This window comes from Phyllostomus discolor, chromosome 3 (assembly GCF_004126475.2).
Source record: "Phyllostomus discolor isolate MPI-MPIP mPhyDis1 chromosome 3, mPhyDis1.pri.v3, whole genome shotgun sequence".
In the NCBI taxonomy this organism is placed as follows: domain Eukaryota; kingdom Metazoa; phylum Chordata; class Mammalia; order Chiroptera; family Phyllostomidae; genus Phyllostomus; species Phyllostomus discolor.
The window spans coordinates 173,106,343-173,113,068 of record NC_040905.2 but is presented as its reverse complement, the minus strand read 5'-3'; the positions used below and the strand labels follow the sequence as shown (position 1 = coordinate 173,113,068).

Sequence of the window (6,726 nt, the reverse complement as noted above, 5' to 3'; positions counted from 1 at the left end):
GTTGCCTTGAAGTAACTATGTTGGTGAAAAGGTGGTTTGTAATTTTCATAGTAACTCAGTAATATGAGGCATGCTACTAGGAAAGTTAAATGTGTCAATAATGTGATATAGCTATGTGCCATGACCGATGGTTACTACACTTACTATGGTGACTGATCACTTTGTAAGGCATAAAAATGTCGAATCACTATGTTGTACACCTGACACTAATATTGTACATCAACTAACATTAAAATTTTTAAAAATTTGAAAAGGAACTTAAATATGCTACAACTGGCATTTTCAGGTAAAGTTAGAAGAGTACTAAAAAGACAAGTTATACAAAACAAGCTCTTGCTGAGACTCTTGGGAGGAACAGGAGGAAGGGGTCAAGGGGAGTGAGAAAAAATAAAATGAGGGGTGGAAATGAAAAAAGGTCTGTGTGAGTGGAGACAACCTGTATCTATACCTTTTGTCAGAAAACCTCTTTTCACTTGTCAAAGTGCTACCTGACAATTCTTTATAGAAAAGATGACTCTGATGTTATTTCAACTAGCCCATACCACAGAGAAAGAAGGGAGCATCTCAACTACTTTATTAGGCCCGAATAACACTAATCTAAGAACCTGACAAGAAAGCACGAGAAAGAAAACCAAAGACTAACTTCACTTATAGTTGTTGATCCAAAGGCCTAGGTAAATACCAGCAAATAGATTCTAACAGTACATTGGGAGAAAACACACCATGACCAAAGAAGTTTATTCTAAGTGTTCAGGGATGGTTCAATATTAGGAAGTTTATGAAAATAAATGATCACATGAAGATGCAGAGAAAGGTGTGATTGTAAAATAGGTTGGGCTGTTTTAAGAATTCAGCTTAGTGCAACATCTGGCATAGAGTAAATCCTCAATAAATGTTAACCATTATTAGTAATAAAGTGTAGCCATTGAGCTCACAGACTCTGGAGTAAGAATGCTCAGGTTCAACCGCTTACTAGTTGTGTGACCTTGGGTAAGGTCATTTTGGTTCTGCTCCTCCCAGTTCTCTTGTTTTAAAAATATGAATAATGACAGTCCCTGCCTCAGAGGGTTCCTGTCAGGATTAACCAAGTTAAACACTGTAGAGGACCTAGAAAAGGGCCTGTCCAAGAGAGGGGGGTTGTGAAGAATTGGAGTGGGGTGGAAAAATCCTAAAGTTCCAGTGAGCTCAGAAGGGAAGTGAAGCAAGCAGGGTCCAGTCATGTATTGGTCTTGGTGTCATCTAAGTGAGTTTTACAGATACAGTGAATGGAAAGGGGGCAAGAAAAGGCAAGTCTTAAATTTTCTCAGGTAGGCCTTTCAAAAATAATTTCCACTTGTGGCAGAGACATTGGATATACATAAGGCCTGGGCAGAAACAACCCTAGATTCTGCAGAAACTAAGGAAGCTAAAAGAAAAAAAAATTAACAATTAACTTGGTTCTATATTAGTATAGTGTCAATAGCAGGGTAAATTGGCATGGGAAGGAATGTGAAAGTTACAAGGCAAAGTAGGTCATGAGAAAAGAGAGTTAAATAGAGAGATCAGAGACCGTGTATTGATTTAAACCTCTACCTAGCTAATTGAATAAAATGGGAGTTTTCTCTGTGTTTGCAGGAGCATGGTCATTACCACAGCCATTCAGGTTGACTCCCACTGGGTGTGTTGCCAATGGCCACAATTGAGGTGATGGGGACTGGTCAGCAAACATTCTCAGCTCCAGTGACTTCGAGTTGACACCTTTTCCTCATGGGCTGGCAGTGAGCACATGATGCTGGGGACCCTCCACCTGGATCCTCATCACAGGCCTGACTTCTAAGGATCACACAAGTCCCAAGAAAATGGGGAAGAGAATAATATTTAATGAAATCAGAAGATTTGATCAAAATATTAAGTGAAAACACAGAATATGAAACTGTCTATGAATCTAATTCAGTTAAACATATGCACAAATGACTGGGATGACATACATTAAAATGTAAGTAGTAGTCATCTCCGTGTGGGAAGCAGATTACATACTCTGTTGCTTTACATTTTATATGTTTTGTATTTCCCATGATGAAAATGTTTTATTTTTGCAATTAGAAAACAGGAAATAAATACAATTACCTTAAAACAAAAAGAGGGCCCTCTTTCATTTTCATAGCCCTATATATTGCTCAGCAGCATATGGTTTGCTGCTTGGTATATAATTGATAAGCACATTTGCTAACCTCTAGGTGAAGCTCAAAGCTTCTCAACCTTATTTCAGCTCCAGAAAAAATGCTCATGTGGGTCAAAGACCAATGGAATCCTCAGAAATCCTGCACAAGCCACAGTGGTGGGAGCTTGGGTGGGATAGTGGAGACATTCAAAGCTTTCTCCTTTCACAACATTCTTCTTCCGGGTCACTTCCTGCCACTTCTCTTGCTTGCTTCTCACTCAGCTGCTGTAAAAATATGGGATTTGTATCTGTTTGCTTGGGCTGCCATAACAAAGCACCACAGACTGGGTGGCTTAAACAGCATACATTTTTCTCATGGTTCTGGAGGCTAGAAGTCCGAGATCAAGGTGTCAACAGGATTAATTTCTTCTGAGGCCTTTCTCTTTGCTCGCAGATGGCCACCTTCTTCCTCTGTCCTTCACATGGTCTTCCTGCTGTGTGTGTCTGTGTCCTTATCTGCTCTTCCTTTAAGGACACTATTCATATTGGATTTGGGCCTACCATAATGAATACATTTCACCTTAATTACCTTTTTAAAAGTCCTATATTTAAATACAGTCACATTTTGAGATACTGGGTATGAACTACAACATATTAATTTGGTGGGGGGAACAAAGTTCAATCCATAACAAAGCTGAAGTTTTTTTAAGGGATCATACCTCTGCTCATAGAAAGTCAAGAGAGGAACAATGTAGTACTTAAGAGAAAGGAAGTCTTGCCACCCTGCTAACCCCACCTGCCCCACAAAGAAGAAGAGAGAGAGAGAAAGGAAAGGAAAGAAGGAAAAGAAAGAAAAGGAAGGAAGAAAGGAAGAAAGAAAAGAGGGAAGAGGACAATGGGAGGGGAGGGGAGGGGAAGGGAGGGGAGGGGAAGAGAAAAGCAGGGATGTTTCAACTTCCTGGTTTAGTAAAGCCCCCTAGGTTAAGAAATCAGAGGGGAATCTCTCTGCATTTGTTTTATTAGGGCAGTAATCTGCCCAAATCTGCATTTGCTCAGTGTCTATTCTGAACACATAACCCTCTTAAATCTGTGGCTGCACTGATGCTGCTTGAGGATTCCAAATGTTGGTTATCTCCTCCTTGAGAGCATAACAATACATCAGTCTGTTCAAATCATTCCCTAATTATTGGATGTTTCTGCAAAAGCAAAGTTGAGAGCAGAGATAATGTTTGAATCTTATTCAATAAATGATGGGGGGGTGGGTGATAGAGGAGTGGGGTGGTAAAAGGTTGGTCTACTCTGGTTATATTACCCTGGATAGGTTGGTCAGTGTTGGTTGCCATTTCTGCTAAAAATAAGAAACAGCATTCTGAGCAATTCATGTGGAGCTTTAAGACAATGAAATGGAAGAGGATATCACTCTCTTCTGCCCAAGGGGTAAACATCTGTAGGATGCACTCTGACCTCTTCCTAATCAGAGATGAGCTCTGGAAGTTTTGCATTATGGAACTGATTTCCTATAGCTATATAAGAGACAGAAGCCCAGGTCTATGAATTTTGTCCTTGTCCAGCCAGTGGAGGTGCCATTTTTCTAGGTAACTGAGCCAAATTTAGCTTGAACTGCCACTTGGCTTTCAATGAGCTGTGTGAACACCATGCTCACAGCATATTTCTACATATACTCATAAATAACTGGTTTTTGTTCTAGAAAATTCTAGTCATCTTAACTGTAGTTAAACAAATTGAAATCTTCAAGCTTCTCAGTTTAAATAAAAAATTTATATTTTTGAACATGGGGATAATTAAGAAAAAATCTTAATATCTTCTTCTAGATAGATATTTTAGGATTTTATGCTTTTTTTTCTTATTCTCCTGCATCTTCCCCTCCCCTGTGTCACCCATGCCCCACTCATCTTGTTTCAATAAATTGGCTGGCATCATCTTTCTTTATCTTTCCTTCTGAAAGACCCTCTCATGGTATTTCACTGTTGTATATGATGCTTAGGTTACTGAATTCAGCAGTCAAATTTTCCTTTGAGGAGTAGTTCCAAATGACTGCTTTAATTTTGGGAGGATATATAGCTGAGTATTTAATTTTTCTATCTATAAAAACTTTTCTTCAAATTTACCTATTTGCTTTACTCTACAGTATTTAAAACAATAGCACCAATATTACTACTACATAAAGAACTAAGTGAAGATTAAGATTTCTTTGTAGTTCTTTTTGTCTTTATAACCTATCATTTGAAATAATTTACCAACTTACACCTTATACAAAAATAGATTCAAGGTGGATGAAAGACTTAAATATAAACCATGACACCATTAAAGTCCTAGAAGAGAACGTAGGTAGGAAAATCTCAGATATTTCACACAGAAACTTTTTTACTGACTTGTCTCCTAGAGCAAGGGACATAAAGGAAAGAATAAACAAATGGGACCTCATCAAAATAAAAAGCTTTTGCACAGCTAAAGAAAACAGTATCAAAATAAAAAGAGAACCAACTGTATGGGAAAACATATTTGCCAATGATACCTCAGACAAAGGTTTAATCTCCAAAATATATAAAGAACTTACACGACTCCACTCTAAGAAGACAAGTAACCCAATTAAAAAAATGGGCAAAGGACTTGAACAGACACTTCTCCAAGGAGGACATACAGAAAATCCAAAGACACATGAAACGATGCTCAATATCGCTAGCTATCAGAGAGATGCAGATTAAAACCACAATGAGATACCACTTCACACCAGACAGAATGGCCATCATAAACAAAGCAACAAATAACAGTGTTGGAGAGGTTGGGGAGAAAAGGGGACCCTAGTGCACTGTTGGTGGGACTGCAGACTGGTACTACTACTATAGAAAACAGTACGGAACTTCCTCAGAAAACTAAAAATGGATCTGCCTTTTGACCCAGCAATTCCACTGCTGGGACTATATATCCTAAGAACCCTAAAACACCAATAGAAAAGAACTTTTGCACCCCAATGTCCATAGCAGCACAATTTACAATAGCTAGATGCTGGAAGCAACCTAGATGCCCATCAGTAAATGAATGGATCAAAAAACTATGGTACATTTACACAATGGAATTCTATGCAGCAGAAAGAAAGAAGGAGCTCCTACCCTTTGCAACAGCTTGGATGGAGCTGGAAAGCATTATGCTAAGCGAAACAAGCCAGGCAGTGAAAGACAAATACCACATGATATCACCTTTAACAGGAACCTAAACAACAAAACAAAGAAACAAGCAAAATATAACCAAAGACACTGAAATAGGGGAAAGACTGACAGTGACCAGAGGGGAGAGAAGAGGGAATTTCAGGGGGGAATGGGTAGGGTTTACAGGAACAAATTTGGAAGACACATGGACAAAAACTAGGGGTGGGGGGTGATGCAGGGGGGAGAGGGGAGGGTTGGGTGGGTGGGCTGGAATGGGAGTAGGTGGGAGAAAACTGTACTTGAACAATGATTAAAATAAAATTTAAAAAAAAAATTAAAAAAAAGAAATAATTTTGTCCTCTGTATGGTTAGGTTAAAAGTTTGATTATATATGTTTTAAATTGAGCACTTAATTTCTTTTTCTTTTTAGTTAACTTTATTTTAAAGTTATAGAAACTATTGACATCATAAAAAATCAGTTATATACAGATGTATTTTCAGACAAGTCTTACCTCCATCTTTATTCCTTCCTGATTCCTCCTGCTTTTCCTTCACAGAAAGTAATGTACCACATATATTGTTCCACAATTTGCTTTTTTTTTTTCATTTAGCATGTCCTGCAGGTCACTCCATACTGTTATGTGGAGACCTTTCTCGTTCTGTTTCCATGATTACATAGTACTCTGTCATGTGGATGTGTCATAGTTGGTTCATCTATTTCCTTATTGGCATATACATAGGTTGTTTGGAGATATGTTTAAATTTTTGATAATTTTGGGCGGAAATGAAAAATGTGTTTCTTATTCTCCTACCTTTACAAACAGAGTGGTCTGATCTGTTTTGGTTTGTTAGTTGCTGGTAATTTGCTTTGAGCTTGAAAACTAGGTTACCAGATTTACCTATAAGAAAGCAGTGATAGAACTGAGAAGTCCCCAGAGAGCTTTCCTAGGAGGTAACTCTCTTATGCAGAAACTAATATTCAATCGCTTCTCAGCCTTTTGGCTAAGATCAAGTGTAGTATCTGTTCTTATCAGTTTAATATCTGATATGTCCTCTATCCGAGGACATTATATTAAATGGATTTTTGGAGCTGGGATAGAGTAGGAGCTTGCTTTGTCTACTCCATGAATCGACCCAGTATTGCAGTACTTCCCAGAATGCTGCACCTCCTTGGGGGACAAAAAAAAAAAAAAAAAGAAAAAAAAAGAAAGAAACTTATATTCATAAGGTCTTCCTTTTTTTGTGACTTATTTTTTTATTTTGTTTGATTTATATTGGTTCCTTTGTGAAATTAAAATTATACTTTTATACTTTTTAATGACCTTGAAATCATCAAAGGAAGATAAAATTTTTTCTAAATATTAATCAATTTGGCAATTAAGTCATGTATACTTCCATGCCGAGATAGCAAAATCTTTC

At 37.7% G+C, this 6,726-nt stretch overlaps 1 non-coding gene across 1 annotated transcript; it reads left to right on the top strand.

Moving 5' to 3' along the window:
• Positions 1–6,289: 6,289 nt before the first annotated feature.
• Positions 6,290–6,478, top strand: LOC114513424. The gene has a single exon (XR_003685838.1). It is a non-coding gene; the product is annotated as a U2 spliceosomal RNA (small nuclear RNA).
• The last annotated feature ends 248 nt before the right edge of the window (positions 6,479–6,726 follow it).